The following is a 21,146-nucleotide window of genomic DNA, read 5'->3' as shown; positions in this document are numbered from 1 at the left end:
ATAAAATAATTATTGGTAATGTAACATGAATAATAACAACCAAGGTACACATAGTGGGTTTCAAACTGAAGACTACATAAGCAAAGTGTGTACCAACACTGCCAGACATCTATGAGGAAGAAGTATGGCTAGCACTGTATTCTGTTGTCCAGGCAAGTTTAATAGATCATTAATAATATGTCAACAAAGGTAGAATAGTCATAAATTTTACATAGGTAATTAAAATGTTGAAGGACAATTTTAACTAGAGCAGGAAGAGCAGGATTGGGATTTAGAAACAAAATCATCTGCAAATAAAGTATGAAACTAAACAAAACAGTAGAAGGTAGTTTTATTTATTAAATAACCTTTAACTGGATGAAGAAAAAACTGTTAAATGAGGTAGAATTAAAAAAAACTCCTATTCTAATACTTGCTTTTTTAAAAGTTGCTATGAGCTAAACAGACAAATCAAAATTTAGAAAATGAAATATTTTTTCAAGAGCTTCAAGTGTTGATTACATTAATTTTCCTTTTTAAATATATGTTGGAGAATAGGCAGTAGCATAGAAAGTAATGTGCTTGCTTGTAAGGATGAGGATCTCTCCTTGATCTCTCAGTACTCACATTGAAGAGAAGGAAGGTGTGGTGGTCCATCCTTATACGGCCCTCACTCTAGACACAAAGACAAGCGGATACCTGAGGTCCACTGCCAAAAATAAGTTTAGCATCCTTCTTAAGTCAATGTTTGGGCAAGCCTAACAACAAAATAGTAACACAACATGCAAAATAATCAACCAAACACAAAAATACAAGATCGGAAGCACCTGAAAATAGTCACAGATGTCATATGGATTCTAATGATATGGACACACACAAACTCATTATAGTATCTGGGACAATGTTCACAATATGTTGATTTAATGTCACTGTAAATTGGGTAAACAAAAAACATTGTATTTCAGAATAAAGTTTCAACTAAATAGATGAAATAGTAGAGATTTCTACCAGCTAAAGAAATTAAAAGGGCTAATTGTTATTCTTAGGAAAAATATGCAATAGCTCAGGAGTATACCCAGAAAATAAATGATTTATTTAACTGGAATACTAAATCATTTTAAATAAAGCAATGTAAGGATATTTCTTTGTAAATTAATAATTATTAAACAGCTTCTCAACATCAGTAACTACAGGCAGTCTCTTTCTCTCCCCCCTTCCAGTTTCTTTTTTTTTCTTTCTCATTTTTCTTTCTCTTTCTCACCTATCAGCTCCCAAATAATGACCCAGAGACTTATAATTAATTTTAAGAACTCACCCTTATTTATGGTTGTCTCAATAGCCCTTATAACTCAATTTAAACTTTGAATTTATCTGTGTTTTGCTGCCAGAAATTTTACCTTGCTTTCTTTCTTCATGTCCTGCTTTATCTGCTTTCTCCACAGCTGGATAGCTGGTTGGCCCCTAAGACCTCACTCACACCATTGGTCTCCCTCTTTCTCAGTATGTTTCTGTTGAGTCTAGGTTACTGCTCCTACTTACTCTCATTATTGAGAAGTTCAACCCATACTTCCTGCCTTGTTATTGGTCATTTAGATTTTTATTAGACAAATTACATTTCTTAGGCTGGCTAGGCAAACAAAAACAACACATCTTTAGAAAGTTAAGTTAATATTCTGCAACATAAAGAAAAACAGCAAATCTTTTGCATAAAATAATATTCGACATTTACCACCTTCTATCTAAATAAGATTGAAAAATTTTTAAACTTAACATAGTAAAGCAGTATACAATATGAACAAATATCAAGTAAAAATTACTTTTACAATACTCAAACCATTTGTATATGACAAAATCAGAAAACAATACTCAATTATTTATCCAATTTTTGTGAGTCTAAATATTTGTACCTAATTTACCTACTATCATAATTAAGGAAAACTAAAACTACAACTATATAGTCTTCAACTCCGTCAAAGTCCCAAGAAGTATACAATATTACCTATGTAAACAGGAAGTGCATTGCAAGCAACTTTCAAAACCATAGAAATGACAGAGACATCTGGCTTACTGGACAGTCACATAAGCTTCCTCTGCAATCATGGGGTATCCATCCTCAGATTAAAGGCCTAGAATATATGGCATTCTTTTCTGTGCAATAGCAGGCTGGATGGTCCTCTCATTTTGCCTTGACAAAATTTTCCATTCTTTTTTTCTTTGTATCCTGTTTGTCCAGTTTGTACAATATACTGTCAGCAGTTGAAGCAAGAAAAGCTTCTTACCCAAACTGTTAGCTTTGCCCCAATGAAAGAAAACACCATATGGAGGTTCTTTGATGTCCATCATCTTCTTATGAAGTATATTTGTGCTACCAGTAGGAGATGTGTCTCACTTTCATGAAATGCCTTAGGTTATTAAACAATTTAAATGCCATATTCTGGAACTCTTTCGAGAATTAGAAGATTTCCTGTCTATCTAAAATATACTTGTTTAATGTTTAAACATGCCTAATATGGCTACAAGTTTGATTATTATAGATGACTAACTACTAAGCTGCATTTCTCAATCATACATTGCATTTTTAAATAAACTACCTAAGCACAATATGCCCAAATATGTGTAGAAATATATGTACCATATAACAAAAATTGCTTTGCATTTGTATCATGATACCAAGCCCATATCAATTAATATATTAGAAGTTAATAGTTATCTGTTTTCCTATATTCCTCTATCTACACCAAAACAGTGACAAACATCTATAACCCATTAAATAACCAAGCCCACACACTACACCTTTTGAGAATGTAGGTAATATGTTCTCTAGAATGATTCATGATGTCTTTGTATGATGACATATTAAGGGGATTCTGAGAAATTTGAAATGATGATCAAGTCCTGGGGAAACTACTGGTAATTTTTGGTGTCCAGTCTAACAAGTGTTCCTATGCAGAGGAAGAGGCATATATGTCACCAATTTGTAGGTTTTCGTGGTTTATTTCTCTAAGTCTGTAGCCAAGATTTTCTGAGGTCTCCCCTGATCCAACCTGATCTATATTAAGCGTGAAAGGATTCATGGTCTTTTGTTTCCTACATAAACAAAAGCACAACCTCTCCCCAAATGCAATACATATTCTTAATTCTATTTTAAAGATAAGATATCCTTAAAGTATCTAGACAAGTTTAATTCAGAAGCACCTTTTACAATCCAGTGTCTCTCAGAAGTTGTTGTTCACTAATCAGCATTCAAATTTTTTTCTTTTAGATTATTTTTTTATCATTTTTATTTTAATTTTAAATCGCTTGTTTTACATGTCAATCCCAGTTCCCTATCCCTCCCCCCCTCCCGCACTCCCCTTCCCCCCCCTCCCACCCTATTGCCAAATCCTTCCCCATAGGGGATATCTAGAGTCTGTCATTTTACTCGTGGTAGGGTCCAGGCACTCCCCTAAGAGTCCAGGCTGAGAGAGCATCTCTGTGCTATAGGCACACGAAGACAGTTTGTATACCAGGGATAGACACTGATCCACAGCTCACGGCCCCATAGGTTGCCCAGGCCTTCTCGCTGACACTCACATTTGGGGGGTCCAGATCAGTCCCATGCTGGCCTCCCCGCTGTCGGTCTGGGGTCCAAGAGCTCTCCCCTTTTCAGTTCAGCTGTCTCTGCTGGTTTTGCCAGCCCATTCTTTGCCAATTTGCTCATCACTCCTCTCTCTCTGTCACTGGGTTCCTTGGGTTCAGTTCAGTGATTACTTGTGTGTTTGCCTCTGCTTCCATCAGTCACAGGATGAAGACTCCCGGATGGTTATCGACATCAAGTTCATTATCAGGGATGGGCATTCAAGGTGGTCCATCCACTATTGCTTAGCTTGCCAATTGGTGTTATCCCTTTAGATCACTCGAGGTCACTCTGGTGCCTGATCTGTCTTCGAACCTATGATTCCCTCTTCACCCTATTCTACCCAAACCCCCTCAACCCCCTGTTCCCCATGACCAACTCCCTTCCTCTTCACTCCCTCTCTTCTTCCCAGATCCCACTACCCCCCACCCCATGCCGTGTTCCCCATCCATTCAGAGGATCTTGTCTCCATCCTCTTCTCTTGGGTACTATGCATATATGCATATCTTTTAGGTTCTTTCCTGTTTCCCAGACTCTCTATCTGTGGAAGTGCAGACTGGCACTATCCTGATCCATGTCTAAAATCCATATATGAGTGAGTACATACCATGTTTGTCTTTTTGCGACTGGGTTACCTCACTCAGGATGGTTTCTTCCAGTGCTATCCATTTCCCTGCGAATTTCAAGATTCCATTGTTTTTTTCTGCTGAGTAATACTCCATTGTGTAAATGTACCACCTTGTCTCTATCCACTCTTCAGTTGAGGGGCATCTAGGTTGCCTCCAGGTTCTGGCTATTACAAACAATGCTGCTATGAACATAGTGGAGCAGATGCCCTTGTTGTATGAACCTGCCTCATTTGGATAAATGCCTAAGAGTGGAATTGCTGTGTCTAGTGGTAGATTAATTCCCATTTTCCTGAGGAATCTCCATACTGATTTCCAAAGAGGCTGTATGAGTTGCCACTCCCACCAGCAGTGGAGGAGTGTTCCTCTCTCTCCACATCCTCTCCAGCATAAATTGTCTTCGGTGTTTTTTATTCTAGCCATTCTGACAGGAGTAAGATGGTATCTCAGAGCTGTTTTGATTTGCATTTCCCTGATGGCTAAGGATGTTGAGCACTTTCTTAAGTGTCTCTTGGCCATTTTAGCCTCCTCTACTGAGAATTCTCTATTTAGCTCTGTACCCCATCTTTCAAGTGGATCCTTTGGTGTTTTGGAGACTTGTTTCTTGAGTTCTTTGTAAATTTTGGAGATTAGCCCTCTGTCAGATGTAGGGTTAGTGAATATCTTTTCCCATTCTGTGGCCTGCCTTTTTGTCTTTTTGACTGTGTCCTTTGCCTTACAGAAGCTTTTTAGTTTCAGAAGGTCCCATTTGTTAATTGTCGATCTCAGTGCCTGTGCCACTGGTGTTATGTTTAGGAAGTGGTCTCCTGTACCAACTCGTTGAAGAGTATCTCCCACTTTCTCTTCTAAAAGTTTCAGTGTGGCTGGATTTATGTTGAGATATTTGATCCATTTGGACTTAAGTTTTGTACAAGGCAATAGACATGGATCTATCTGCAGTATTCTGCATACCAGTACCCAGTTATTCCAGCACCATTTGTTGAAGATGCTTTCTTTTTTCCACTGTACAGTTTTAGCTTCTTTGTCAAAAATCAGATGTTCATAGGTGTGTGGGTTAAAATTAGGGATTTCGATTCGGTTCCATTGGTCTACCTGCCTATTTTTGTGCCAATACCAAGCTGTTTTCAGGACTGTAGCTCTATAATAGAGATTGAAGTCAGGTATGGTGATGCCTCCTGAAGTTCCTTTATTGTATAGGGATGTTTTGGCTATCCTGGGCCATTTGTTTTTCATATAAATTTGATTAATGTTCTTTCCAGGCCCTTGAAGAATTGTGATGGAATTTTGATAGGGATTGCATTGAATCTATAGACTGCTTTTGGCAAGATTGCCATTTTTTTTATTTGAAGCATTTCTTTTTTTTTAAATTTTATTTTCCAGTTTAAATTTAGATAAGAAACAAGGTTGCTTCACAAGTCAGTTCCAGGTCCCTCTCCCATTCTCTCCCTTCCTCCCGTGCCCTGCCCCCCCGTTATCCCCTCATTTCTCCAGGGAGGGTGAGGCCCTCCATGGGGGTGTGCATAGTATGTCATTTCATATAGGGCAGGGCCTAGACCCTTCCCCAAGAGTTCAGGGTGAGAGTGCACCTCACATTGTTCTATGGGAGTCCAAAGTCCGTGTGTATACTTGGGATGGGTACTGATCGGCTGCCCAATGCTCAATAGATTCCCAAGGCAAGATTGCCATTTTTATTATGTTGATCCTACCAATCCAAGAGCATGGGAGATCTTTCCATTTTCTGGTATCTTCTTTGATTTCTTTCTTTAAAGACGCAAAGTTCTTGATATACAGGTCTTTCACTTCCTTGGTTAACATTATCCCCAGATATTTGATGCTGTTTTTGGCTATTGTAAAGGGTGATGTTTCTCTGATTTCTTTCTCAGTCACTTCATTATCTGTATATAATAGGGCCACTGATTTTTTTGAGTTTACCTTGTTTCCTGCCACATTGCTGAAGGTATATATCAGCTCTAGGAGTAACTTTGCGGAGTTTTTTGGGTCACTTATGTAAACTATCATTTCATCTGCAAATAGTGAAAGTTTGACTTCTTCTTTTCCTATTTGTATCCCCTTTATCTCCTTTTGTTGTCTTATTGCTGTAGCTAGAACTTCAAGTACAATATTGAAGAGATATGGAGCGAGTGGACAGCCTTGTCTTCTTCCCGATTTTAGAGGAATTGCTTTGAGTTTCTCTCCATTTAGTTTGATGTTAGCTGTTGGTTTACTGTATATTGCTTTTATTATATTCAGGTACGTTCCTGTTATCCCTGATCTCTCTAGGAACTTTATCATGAAGGGGTGCTGGCTTTTGTCAAAGGCTTTTTCAGCATCTAGTGAGATGATCATGTGTTTTTTCTTTCGCAGATTGTTAATATGGTGGATTACATTGATAGATTTTCTAATGTTGAACCATCCCTGCATTCCTGGAATGAAGCCTACTTGATCATGGTGGATGATTTTTCTGATGTGTTCTTGAATCCGGTTTGTGAGTATTTTATTGAGTATTTTTGCATCAATGTTCATGAGGGAAATTGGTCTATAGTTCTCTTTCTTAGTTGTGTCTTTGTGTGGCTTGGGTATCAAGGTAATTGTAGCCTCGTAGAAAGAGTTTGGCAGTAAGCCTCCTGCTTCTATTGTGTGGAATACTTTGAGGAGTATTGGAATTAGCTCTTGTTTGAATTTCTGGTAGAATTCTGCACTGAAGCCATCCGGGCCTGGGCTTTTTTTGTTTGGGAGACTTTTGATTACTGCTTCTATTTCATTAGGGGTTATAGGTCTGTTTAGATTGTTTATCTGTTCTTGATTTAGTTTTGGAAAGTGATATCTATCCAGGAAATTGTCCATTTCCTTGAAATTTTCAAATTTTGTGGAGTACATATTTTCAAAGGATGCCCTGATGATTCTCTTGACTTCCTCAGAGTCCGTTGTTATGTCCCCTTTTTCATCCCTGATTTTGTTAATTAGCATGCTCTCCCTCTGTCTTTTGGTTAGTCTGGACAGAGGTTTATCTATTTTGTTGATTTTCTCAAAGAACCAACTCTTTGTTTCATTGATTCTTCTCAGTGTTTGTCTGGTTTCTACTTGGTTGATTTCAGCCCTCAATTTGATTATTTCCTGGCGTCTGGTCTTCCTGGGGGAGTTTGCTTCTTTTTGTTCTAGTACATTCAGCTGTGCTATTAATTCTCTAGTATGACTGTTCTCCAGTTTTTTCATGTGGCCACTTAGTGCTATAAACCTTCCTCTCATCACTGCTTTCAAAGTGTCCCATACGTTTGTGTATGTTGTGTCTTCATTCTCATTGAAATCGAGGAAGTCTTTAATTTCTTTTTTTATTTGTTCCTTTACCCAGGGATGGTGCAATTGTGCATTGTTCAATATCCATGAAATTGTAGGGTTTGTGTTATTGTTGAATTCTAATGTTAATGCATGGTGGTCTGATAAGATGCAGGGGGTTATTCCAATTTTTTATATCTGTGGAGATTTGCTATGCTTCCTATTATGTGGTCAATTTTAGAGAAGGTTCCATGTGGTGCCGAGAAGAAGGTATATCCCTTTGTATTTGGGTGGAATGTTCTATAGATGTCTGTTAAACCCAGTTGGGTCATAACTTCTATTAATTCTTTTGTTTCTTTGTTAAGTTTCTGTCTGGAGGTCCTGTCTAGCGGTGAGTGTGGAGTGTTGAAGTCTCCTACTATTAGTGTGTGAGATTTTATGTGCATTTTGAGCTTTAGTAATGTTTCTTTCACGAATGTAGGTGCCTTTGTATTTGGGGCGTAGATGTTTAAAATTGAGACTTCATCTTGATGTATTTTTCCTTTGATGAATATGAAGTGCCCTTCTTCATCTCTTTTGATTGATTTTAATTTGAAGTCTAACTTGTTAGATATTAGGATTGCTACGCCCGCTTGTTTCTTGGGGCCGTTTTATTGGGCTTTTCCCAGCCCTTTACTCTGAGATAACGTCTATCTTCGATGTTGAGATGTGTTTCTTGTATGCAGCAGAAGGAAGGGTTCTGTCTTCGTATCCATTCTGCTAGTCTGTGTCTTTTTATAGGCAAGTTGAGGTCGTTGACATTGAGGGATATTAATGACCATTGATTGGTGATCCTTGTTTGTGCTTGATTTATTGTTAGTGAAGTTATTTTGTGTAGTTTCTCCTCCCTTTTACTTTTGGTGTTTTGTAAAGTATGATTATATATTGCCTGTGTCTTTCTGAATGTAGTTATCTTCCTTGGCTCTAGGTTTTCCTTCTAGCATTTTCTGTAGAGCTGGACTCATGGATATGTATTGTTTAAATCTGGCTTTGTCATGGAATATTTTGTTTTCTCCATCTATGGTAATTGAGAGCTTTGCTGGATATAGTAGTCTGGGCTGGCATCCTTGTTCCCTTAGCTTTTGTAGGACATCTGACCAGGATCTTCTGGTTTTCATCGTTTCCATTGAGAAGTCAGGTGTAATTCGGATAGGTCTGCCTTTGTATGTTACTTGGCCTTTTTCTTTAGCTGCTCTTAATATTTTCTCTTTACTCTGTAGGTTTGATGTTTTGATTATTATATGGCGAGGTGACTTCTTTTTCTGGTAAAGCCTATTTGGTGTTCTGTAAGATTCTTGTACTTTCATAGGCATATCTTTCTTTAGGTTAGGGAAGTTTTCTTCTATGATTTTGTTGAGTATGTTTTCTGTACCTTTAACTTGAATTTCTTCACCTTCTTCTATGCCTATTATTCTCAGGTTTGGCTTCTTCACGGTGTCCCCTATTTCCTGGATATTTTGTATTAAGGATTTGTTGGTTTTGAGATTTTCTTTGGTTGACGACTCTATATCCTCTAATGAGTCTTCAACACCTGAGATTCTCTCTTCTATCTCTTGTATTCTATTGGTGATACTTGCATCTGTAGTTCCAGATCGTTTACCGAGCTTTTCTATTTCCAGCATCCCTTCATTCTGTGTTTTCTTTATCGATTCTATTTCAGCTTTCAATCCTTCAACTGTTTGAGCTGTTTCCTTAATTTTTTGGTTGTTTTTTCTTGGTGCTCTTTAGATTCTTTGAAAGATTTGTATATTTCTTGAATTTTTCCCCCATTTCATGGATTTTTTGTTTGTTTTTTCTTCTATTTCTTTAAGGGATTTCCTCATTTCTTCTTTGAGGGTCTCCATCATCTTCATGACATAATTTTTAAGGTCTGTCTCCTCTTCTTCCTCTATGTAGTGCTTGTCGGGTCTTGCTGGTGTTGGATCCCTGGATTCTGGTGGGGTCATGTTGGTGTTTCTATTGCTGAGTGATCTCTTATTCTGTCTTCTTCCCATCTCTTCTTCCAGTGGGTGCTGGTGGGGTCTTTCCGTCTCCACTGGTCTCTTTCCTTCCTGCAGCTGAAGCTGGGGATGCTGAAGCTGGACTCGCTGGGGTTGGTGTCTTGGAGGGGCTGATGTCTTTCCTGAAGCTGGACTCGCTGGGGTTGGTGTCTTGGAGGGGCTGATCTCTTTCCTGAAGCTGGACTAGCTGTGGTTGGTGTCTTGGAGGAGCTGATCTCTTTCCTGGAGCTGGACTAGCTGTGGTTGGGGTCTTGGAGGGGCTGATGTCTTTCCTGTGTGGGCTGGTCTTCTGCTCAGCATTCAAATTTTAAAAATGAACAAAACACTATACAGGATCCTGACTACCTGCAAATTTTCAAACTTTGTATAGCCTTATTTCCTTTATATTACTTTATTCACTCTTTAAAACTTTTTTGAAACAATTTTTCTTTTCCTATAATTGTCTATACCCATTTTCTTTTCTTTCTTAATTCCCTACGAACAGGTTTAAACACACCATAATCTGATTAGGTTTTTGTTGTTGGTTTTGTTTGTTTGTTTGTTTGTATTGGTTTGGTTTTGGTTTTGGTCTGAACCTGCTTTACTCTGAACCTGGAGCCACTCTCTGACTTTGTAAATCAAAACTTAAACATGACACACAGATTTGTGCTGGTGGCTAGCCCCTTGCTTCTCTTGTCTTACAGATGAGTTTTACATCTTGGAGCCCTGACCAAGAGCTGTGTTTAACTGTGACCTGTATTTAATCAGGAGCAGTATTTAACTGTACCAGCTCTAGGAAGATCTTGTACAAAGTGTGGTAGGTGTTTTTACTTAGCTTCATATTTCTCCTTAATATGTGAACTGCTCAAGTGCTCATTGAACTGAAGAGCCATACCTCTGTATGCTTGAGCACCTGGCTACTAGGAATCCCCCTCTAGTTTGTTTAGTTTTCTTTTCTTCCTCCAGATTTCTCAGAACCTACATAAAAACATGTGCACCACAGTAAATGACATTTGTAGCAGAGTATTTTCCATGTCCCATCAGTTAGCTCCCAAATAATGACAGGGAGCATTCTTCTTTATTATAAAAGCTTCGCCTTTAAGATGTGCTTTCCCCAGTACATCTTATAACTCAATTTAAATTGTATCTTTTCATCTGCATTTTTGCATCAGGGCTTTTTACCTTTCATTTATTCTGTGTGTCCTGCTTTCGTGCTTCTTCTGCTTCTGGCTGGATGGCTGAACTCTGTCCTCTCCCTGGCACTTCGCCTGTTCTCTTGGTCTACCTCTGATGCTTTTGAGCCTAGATTCCTTCTCATACACATTTTCACTGCCTGGATGACCAGGCTATGCCTCCTGCTTAGCTATAGGATTTAGCTATTTATTAAACCAGTCAGGTGTCTTAGGCATGCAGTATATCTTTACATAGTTAAGGCAATATTCCATACCAACTAACCCTCAATTTAAAGCAGCAGAAGAGAAATTTTTGAATTGATCTAAGTTGCCCTTGAATTGTAAGGGTCAATTTCCAACCTGTGAATGTTTTCATTTCAGTATCTTAGTAGCAATATTGATTATTGAAAACAACAATTTAAGTGTTGTTTATCTCACATTCATTAATTTTATAAGTCATGCTCAGATATTTTACCAGATGAAAATTATAAATCTATTAAAGACTATCCTTATTTCTGAGTGAAGATAATTAGTCATTGTAGCATAATCCCAATAGTTAGAAGGACAAGGCAAGGTAAGAGAATCACAGGTTCAAAACCAACATATTCTATGTAAGAAGACACTGTTTGAGACGGTGAAGATTTATTCTACTAAAATGGAAATAAATCACATCAGCTTGTACTGAGAGTTTCATACACAATACAATTTTACATTCTGTAGAGAGAGATTTTATTTATCCATAGCACTGATAACTCCCATATGGATGTGTTCACGGGTATATAGAATGTACAGGGAATAAATAGAGATAGGTGGATGAAACTCACTCTCTTTGGGTTTCGGTTTCCACATGGAGAACAGCATGTGGACATTTGGTTATTAGCTTTCTTGGCTTTTATTTTTTTTATTTTCCTCAATATACATTTTTATTTAAATTAGAAACATGAATGCTTCACATATCAATCCCAGATCCCTCTCCCACCCTTCCTCCCTTGTCCCTTCACTAGCCCACTCAACCCCCCACAAAATCCCTACATCATTCCCCATGGAGGGTGAAGCCCTCCTTGGGGGGATCTCCAAAGTCTGTCATTTCATCCAGGGAAGGACCTAGACATTTCCGCATGTGTCCAGGCTGAGAGAGCATCCCTCTATTTGGAATGGACTTTCAAAGGTCATTCATTCAGCATGGTAAACTACCCAAGGCCCCAGTGATTTCTGTGGCATCCTCACTAGCACTACATTCATGGAGTCTGTATCAGTCCCCTGTTGGCCTTTCTGCCATCAGTCTGGGATTCAAGAGCCCCCCCTTATCCCGTCAGCTGTCTTTGTGGGTTTCCCCATCATGGTCTTGACCACTTTGCTCATCACCCCTCCATCTCTGTCACTAGGTTCCAGGAGTTCAGTTCAGTGTCTAGCTGTGGGTATCTGTCTCTGCTTCAATCAATCACAGAATGTAGGTTCTAGGATGAAATATAGGGTAATTATCAACCTTATCATCAAGGAGGGGCTATTAATGTAGTCTCTCCACTATTGCTTAGTTTGCCTGTTGGTGTTATTCTTGCAGATCTCTCAAGATCTCACTAGTGTCTGCTCTCTTCTCAAGCCTATAATGACTCCATCTATTATGGTAACTCTCATCCTGCTCTTCTCTATTCTTACCTCTACTCAACCTTCCCGTTCAATTGATTTCTCTTAAGATATCACAGGACATCCTTATTTTATATAGTTTAATATTTCTGCATTTTCTAGTGTTGGAAGTGGGATCAGATGTGTGTTATGTATATAGGATGAGTTCTATTAATGATGGTTTCCAGTATTTGTAGAAACAATGAGGTTAATTCTGTATCATCAGGAACAAATTCTGTGGTCTCAGTGTATACTATGAATCACTCTGTATACTGAGTATCCATAACTATATTGAGAGGCTTCTGTAAAGTCTTTAAGTACCATTAGAATGGCACACAAGTCTACCTTTTGTACAGAGATGTAAGGACTTTACATAGCTTACTTATATTACCTGATTTATAACCTTGCTTATCTGATTTGTTTGCATCAGTGTAGTATGAAAGAACTCTAATTATTGGCATTTTTCTTATAATACATGGAAGGATCCAAATTTTTTTCTTTATGAATTTGCTTCTCTCTGTTTTGGGATAGTTGTTACTAATTTTTCTCAAAAAGCTACTGCAAGCCCTTTGCCAATATTCATTATCCTTCCATAGGAGGAAATTTCCTCATTTGTTAAAGGTACAATAATCTCTGATGGGTTCATTCCAGTTGGCTTTTTAAGCATTAACTTACATTTTAATATCAAATCAGAGATCTTTTCTATATATGTCTTCAGTTTTTTATTCTGTTTATGTGTCAGAAATACACATTCTAGCATGATGTCTTCCCTCTGCATTTACATTCCAGAAGGGTATTCTCCAGATAAAATAACCAAAATACAGTCCAGTTTGGGATCCACTAGGTCTACATGTGCTTCTAATATTCTCTTTTCAACCCATTCTAATTATTTTTCAGTCTCAGCTGATAATATTCATGGACTGTTTAAGTCCTTGTCTTCTTTTAGGGCGATTTCAGGTGTTTTAAATCATGCTCTTCTACTCCAATAATTGTGTGTATTTGAGAAATTTCTCCTAGTAGTTTTTCAAGATCATTAGGAGTCTGATAACAGTCTCTCCTGATCTGTCCTTTTTGCTGTCTAATTTTCTGTAGATCTATTTTATAACCAAAATAATTAATGGTATCCCCTCTTTGTATTGTTTCTGGGACAATCTGTAATCCACAGCAAGGCAAGATTTCCTTTACTGCCTCAAATATCTTTTACAACATTCCTTCCTTTGAATCAGTCATCAGAATATCATCCATATAATGGTAAAGTATGGATTGTGGAAACAGTTTATGAATTATTTCCAAAGGTTTTTGCACAAAATACTGACATAAAGTAGGACTATTTAATATTCCTTGTGTAAATACCTTCACATGAAGTCTTCTAATTGGTTGAGCATTGTTATAAGTAGGCAAAATTTTCCTATCTTTTTCTTGTAAAGGTATAGTGAAGAAGCAATCTTTTAGATCAATTACTATAATTGGTCATCTTTTAGGTATCAGAGAAGGTAATTGCATCCCAGGCTATGCAGAGCCCATAGTTTGAAAAACTTTATTGATAGCTCTCAGATCAGTAAGCATTCTCCATTTACCAGACTTCTTTTTTAATAACAAAAATAGGAGAATTCCACACACTGGTATATTTGTCAATATATTCAGCATCTAGCTGTTCCTGAACTAGCTTTTCTAAAGCCTCTAGCATTTTAAAGGCCTTAGACCATTGCCCTACCCAGACAGGTTCATTTGCATGCCATTTTAAGGGTAGTGCTTTTGGTTCCTCTGTAGGTGTGGAAGTAGCATCCTATGACTATACAGCCTGTATGTTTGGCATCTGTTTATTGTAGTGCCTTACAACATTTTTCTACACTAAGAGCTTATTTTTGATTCATATCTGACACAGGAGGAAGATTAATCTGGGTATTCCATTGCTGTAATAAATCACAACCTGAGAGATTTATGAAAATATCTTTGATATATTGCCTCAGTCTTCCTCTTTGTCCTTTTGATCCTGTACATTCTACCCATCTCGTACTTTGCTTTACTTGAGATAGGGTTCTGATCCCTAACAACTGAACATTTACTACTTGTAAGGGCCATCTACAAGGCAAATTTTCTTGAGTAATAATAGCGATGTCATTTCCTGTGTCCACTAAAACTTCCTGAATAATGTTACTTATGTGCACTTTTAATTTTGGTCTCTTATCATTAATACAATTATGCCAAAATATACAGTTTCGTTTCCTTTGGTTCTCAACTTTCTTGGCTTTTCATGTAAGTTATTTCTCTTTCAATAAAATATCATAGGATATCCTTATTTTGTATAGTTTAATATTGCTGCAAGATTAATTTTATAATTTGTCAATAACAGTAAAATGACCACTTCTGTTTTGCTTTCCATAACATCAACAAAAGCACATTAGACATAAAGTATCAACCACATTGAGGATCATATTGGAAATATTGAATATTCTCTCAAAGACAGGAAAATAGGTATAACTAAAGAGAAGATAGGTAATAAATATTCAAAATCTTCATAATCTACATAAAGCAGACAATATGATACTTGGCCAGAAAACTTACATGCAATTTACAATTATAATGAAAATCACTGTAAACAGTATGAAAATAAAAATACAAGCAAACATAAGAGTAATAATCAAATACATATTCTTATAAATACATAGAAATTTAGACTCCTTAAATAAAAATATAGTAAGCATGATCAATAATTGTTATATATTAATATAAACAATGTAATTTCAACAGATTTCCATGTGTAGATTTATAATTTAATTCTTAAATACACTGGAAAAAATCTATTAGCTATTATAAAGTAAAATCCATTTTGGTGAAATTTTTAATGGTTAAACATTGGGTCACTGTGTCACAGAAATTATATGAATCATAATAACATATACAAGTGTAAAATTTCGATTGCTTTTGAGTTTCTGTAGTAATTATTTTCCACTACAGAAACATTTCTTGGACTGTGGCTGACAAGAGCAGCAAATTATTAACATAAATATATGTATTTAGATTCCATTTTGACAGCATATTATACTCATTTAACCAAAAAGCAGTAGTGATTTCCTTGCAAATGCCTAATATTTATGCAACAGCAGGTTTTGTTTGGACATCTAATAATAACAAATATTATATTTAAATTACCAAATTTATAAAGGACCTTAATGAATCAGAACATACATTGTTGAAACAATGGTAGTCACACTACTGTTGGGTCAGTGGCCATACATAATTTGGCATAATCATAGAATAATATGCAATGTAAATATGCATAACACTTTCTAGAATGATGAATGAGAACCCCTAGGGAAGGAGCATCGAATTTATTTCCTGAATAATTTCTTCATGACCTTCAAACAAACTATATTGTTGTCTTCTGCAATAGGAATTTCATAATCAGACAAAATTCTCTAATGTTGATATGAAAGATGTATTCCAGTGGTATATCTTCCTCCAATGTTCCTTTAGTGGGGATAAATGTGCATAGTAAATTCCAAGAACAAACTTAATCTTCATCATATGTACTGATATTTTTTTCTTATCCATCCACTGTTTCCTACAGTTTCAATGTTTTTATGATTTGGTATGAATTAAGTTACACATGGCTCCAGTATCAATCAAAGCCAAACTGACAGTGAAAAGTATCTCCTTCAAAAATAAATATTAAAATAAAAATTACAAGACAAAGAGCCCATTTTGAGTTATGTTAATCCACACTATTAGGAACAAATTATGTAAAATATACAGATAACTATGAGTTGTGGTATCTATTTAGAGTGAATTATAAATCAAGCTAATTGTTTTTATTATAATAAATAATTCAGTAATCAATTAAGGAAATGCAACTAGGGAAGCTTATCTGCAATTTCATTTATAAATATCCCAAATAAAATGACAAATATTAATTTTAGTGAACATTATACAAAAAATAACTATACATCTTTAGGAATGTATATTTCTAGATTGGAGATGCTATTGAAGAATATAATTTTTTCATTTTTTATTATTTTAATTTTAAATAGCTTGTTTTACATGTCAATCCCAGTTCCCTCTCCCTCCCCTCCTCCCGTGCCCCATACCATCCCCCCATCCTCCCACCCTATTGCCAATTCCTTCCACATAGGGGATATCTAGAGTCTGTCATTTCACTCAGGGTAGGGTCCAGGCTCTCCCCTAAGAGTCCAGGCTGAGAGAGCATCCCTCCTTGTATTATGGACACACGATGTCTATTTGTATTCGAGGGATAAACACTGATCCACTGCTCACTGACTCTCACATTTAGGGGGTCTGGATCAGTCCCATGCTGGCCTCTCAGCTGTCGATCTGGTGTCCAAGAGCTCTCCCCTGTTCTGATCTGCTGTCTCTGCTGGTTTTGCTAGCCCATTCTTTGCCAATTTGCTCATCGCTCCTCTCTCTCTGTCGCTGGGTTTCTTGGGTTCAGTTCAGTGTTTAACTGTGGGTGTTTGACTCTGCTTCCATGAGTCACTGAATGAAAGCTCCAGGATGGTTATAGACATCAAGTTCATTATCAGGAATGGGCATTCGAGGTGGTCTCTCCACTGTTGCTTAGCTTGCCAATTGTTGTTATACCTTTAGATCATTAGAGGTCACAATGGTGCCTGCTCTGCCTTCTATTCTATGTTTCCCACTTCCCCTTATTCTACCCCCCCACTCAACCTTCCTCTTCCCCCATGACCTACTCTCTCTTCCTCTTCTCCCCCTCTCTATTTCCCAGGTCCCCCCTCCACCCCTCACCATGTGACCCATCTGTTCAGAGGATCTTGCCTCATTCCTCTCCTCTGGGGTACCATGCATATCTCTCTTAGGTTCTTTCCTGTTTCCCAGACTTTCCAATAGTGGAAGGACCACCTCGAATGCCCATTCCTGATAATGAACTTGATGTCTATAACTATCCGGGAGCCTTCATCCTGGGACTGATGGAAGCAGAGGCAAACACACAACTAAGCACTGAACTGAACCCAAGGAACCCAGTGACAGAGAGAGAGGAATGATGAGCAAATTGGCAAAGAATGGGCTGGCAAAACCAGCAGAGACAGCTGATCTGAACAGGGGAGTGCTCTTGGACCCCAGACCGACAGGGGGGAGGCCAGAATGGGACTGATCTGGACCCCCCAAATGTGAGTGTCAGTGAGAAGGCCTGGACAACCTATGGGGCCGTGAGCTGTGGATCAGTGTCTATCCCTGGTATACAATCTGTCTTCATGTGCCTATAGCACAAAGAGAGATGCTCTCTCAGCCTGGACTCTTAGGGGAGTGCCTTGACCCTACCAAGAGTAAAATGATAGACTCTAGACATCCCCTATGTGGAAGGATTTGGCAATAGGGTGGGAGGGAGGGTGGAAGGGGAGTGCGGGAGGAGGGGAGGGAGAGGGAACTGGGATTGACATGTAAAACAAGCTATTTAAAATAAAAAAAAGAAAACAAAAAGAAAACAAAAAAATAAATAAATAAAAAGAAAAAAAAGAAAAAAAACAGCTAAACAATAAAAAAAGAATAATAAAAAAGTATCATATCATCTGTAAATAATGAAAGCTTGACTTCTTCTTTTCCTATTTGCATCCTCTTGATCTCCTTTTGTTGTCTTATTGCTGTAGCTAGAACTTCAAGTACAATATTGAAGAGTGCACAGCCTTGTCTTGTTCCTGATTTTAGAGGAATTGAATTGAGTTTCTCTCCATTTAGTTTGATGTTAGCTGTTGGTTTACTGTATATTGCTTTTATCATATTCAGGTATGTTCCTCTTATCCCTGATGTCTCTAGGACCATTATCATGAAGGTGTGCTGGATTTTGTCAAAGGCTTTTTCAGCATCTAGTGAGATGATCATTTGTTTCTTCTTTTGCAGTTTGTTTATATGGTGGATTACATTGATAGATTTTCTAATGTTGAACCATCCCTGCATTCCTGGGATGAAGCCTACTTGATCATGGTGGATGATTTTTCTGATGTGTTCTTGAATCCGGTTTGCTATAATTATATTGAGTATTTTTGCATCAATATTCATGAGGAAAATTGGTGTATAGTTCTCTTTCTTAGTTGTGTCTTTGTGTGGCTTGGGGATCAAGGTAATTGTAGGCTCGTAAAAAGAGATTGGCAGTGAGCCTCCTGCTTCTTTTGTGTGGAATACTGTGAGAAGTATTGGAGTTATCTCTTCTATTAATTTCTGGTAGAATTCTGCACTGAAGCCATCTGGGCCTGGGCTTTTTTTGTTTGGGAGACTTTTGATGACTGCTTCTATTTCATTAAGGGTTATAGGTCTGTTTAGATTGTTTATCTGCTCTTGATTTAGTTTTGGCAAGTGATATCTATCCAGGAAATTGTCCATTTCCTTTACATTTTCGATTTTGTGGAGTACACCTTTTCAAAGTAGGCCCTGAAGATTCTCTGGATTTCCTCAGAGTCCATTGTTATGTCCCCTCTTTTATTTCTGATTTTGGTAATTAGCATGCTCTCTCTCTCTGACTTTTGGTTAGTTTGGACAGAGGTTTGTCTATTTTGTTGATTCTCTCAAAGAACCAACTCTTTGTTTCATTGATTCTTCTCAATGTTTTCCTGGTTTCTACTTGATTGATTTCAGCCGTCAAATTGATTATTTCCTGGCATCTGCTCCTCTTGGGTGAGTTTGCTTCTTTATGTTCTAGAACATTCAGCTTTGCTATTAATTCTCTAGTATGACTGTTCTCCAGTTTCTTCATGTGAACTTTCCTCTCAGCACTGCTTTCAAAGTGCCCCATAAGTTTGCATATGTTGTATCTTCATTCTCATTGAATTCCAGGAAATCTTTAATTTCTTTTTTTATTTCTTCCTTTACCCAGGGATGGTGCAATTGTGCTTTGTTCAATTTCCAGGAATTTGTAGGGTTTCTGTGATTTGTGTTATTTTTGAATTCTAATTTTAATGCTTGGTGGTCTGATAAGATACAGGGGGTTATTCCAATTTTTTGTATCTGTGGAGATTTTCTATGTTTCCTATTATGTGGTCAATTTTAGAGAAGGTTCCATGTAGTGCCGAGAAGGTATATCCCTTTGTGTTTGGGTGGAATGTTCTATAGATGTCTGTTAAACCCAGTTGGGTCATAACTTCTATTAGTTCTTTTGTTTCTTTGTTAAGTTTCTGTCTAGAGGTCCTGTCTAGTGGTGAGAGTGGAGTGTTGAAGTCTCCTACTAGTAGTGGGTGAGATTTTATGTACAATTTGAGCTTTAGTAATGTTTCTTTCACAAATGTAGGTGCCTTGGTATTTGGGGCATAGATGTTTAAAGTTGAGACTTCATCTTGATGGACTTTTCTTTTGATGAATATGAAATGTCCTTCTTCACCTCTTTTGATTGATTTTAATTTGAAGTCTAGTTTGTTAGATATTAGGATTGCTACACCTGCTTGTTTCTTGGGTCCATTTAATTGGAAGATCTTTTCCCAACCCTTTACTCTGAAATACCATCTGTCTTTGATGTTGAGATTTGTTTCTAGTATTCAGCAGAATGTTGGGTTCTGTCTTTGTATCCATTCTGGTAGTCTGTGTCTTTTTATAGGAAATTTGAGGTTGTTGACATTGAGGGATATCAATTACCATTGATTGATGATTCTTATTTGTGCTTGATTTATTGGTAGTGAAGTTATTTTGTGAAGTTTCTCCTCCCTTTTTCTTTTGGTGTTTTGTAAAGTGGGATTTTATGTTTCCTGTGTCTTTGTGAGTGTAGTTATCTTCTGTGGATCTAGGTTTTCCTTCTAGCACTTTCTGTAGAGCTGGATTCATGGATACATATTGTTTAAATCTGGCTTTGCCATGGAATATTTTGTTTTCTCCATCTATGGTAATTAAAAGCTTTGCTGGATATAGTAGTCTGTGTTGGCATCCTTGTTCCCTTAGCGTTTGTAGGACATCTGTCCAGGATCTTCTGGCTTTCATCGTTTCCATTGAGAAGTCGGGTGTAATTCGCATAGGTCTGCCTTTATATGTTACTTGGCCTTTTTATTTAACTGCTCCTAATATTTTCTCTTTATTCTGTAAGTTTGATGTTTTGATTATTATATGGCGAGGTGACTTCTTATTCTGGTCCAGCCTAGTTGGTACTCTATGAGAGTCTTGTATTTTCATAGGCACATCCTTCTTTAGGTTAGGGAAGTTTTCTTCTATGATTTTGTTGAATATGTTTTCTTTGAGCTGTATGTTTTCACCTTCTTCTATACCTATTATTCTCAGGTTTGGCTTCTTCACAGTGTCCCATATTTCCTGGATATTTTGTGTTAGGGATTTGTTGGTTTTGAGATTTTCTTTGGTTGACGACTGTATATCCTCTAATGAGTCTTCAACACCTGAGATTCTCTCTTCTATCATTTGTATTCTATTGGTGATACTTGCATCTGTTGTTCCTGATCATGTACCCAGCTTTTCCATTTCCAGTATCCCCTTGTTCTGAGTTTTCTTTATTATTTCTATTTCAGCTTTCAAGCCTTCAATTGTTTGAGTTGTTTCCTTCATTTTTTTGGTTGTTTTTTCTTGGTACTCTTTAGATTCTTTGAGAGATTTGTTTATTTCTTGAATTTTTCTCCGACTTCATGGATTTTTTTGTTTGTTTTTTCTTCTATTTCTTTAAGGGATTTCCTCATTTCTTCTTTGAGGGTCTCTATCATCTTCATAAACTTATTTTTAAGATCTGTCTCCTCTGCTTCTTCTATGTAGTGCTTTTCAGGTCTTGCTGGCATTGGTTTCCTAGATTCTGGTGGAGTCATGTTGGTCTTTTGATTGCTGAGTGAGCTCTTATTCTGTCTTCTTCCCATCTCTTCTTCCAGTGGATGCTAGTGGGGTCTTT

This window comes from Mesocricetus auratus, unplaced genomic scaffold (genome assembly GCF_017639785.1).
Source record: "Mesocricetus auratus isolate SY011 unplaced genomic scaffold, BCM_Maur_2.0 Super-Scaffold_100029, whole genome shotgun sequence".
Classification (NCBI taxonomy): Eukaryota; Metazoa; Chordata; class Mammalia; order Rodentia; family Cricetidae; genus Mesocricetus; species Mesocricetus auratus.
The sequence above is the reverse complement of the archived record's forward strand: the minus strand, read 5'-3'. Positions refer to the sequence as shown.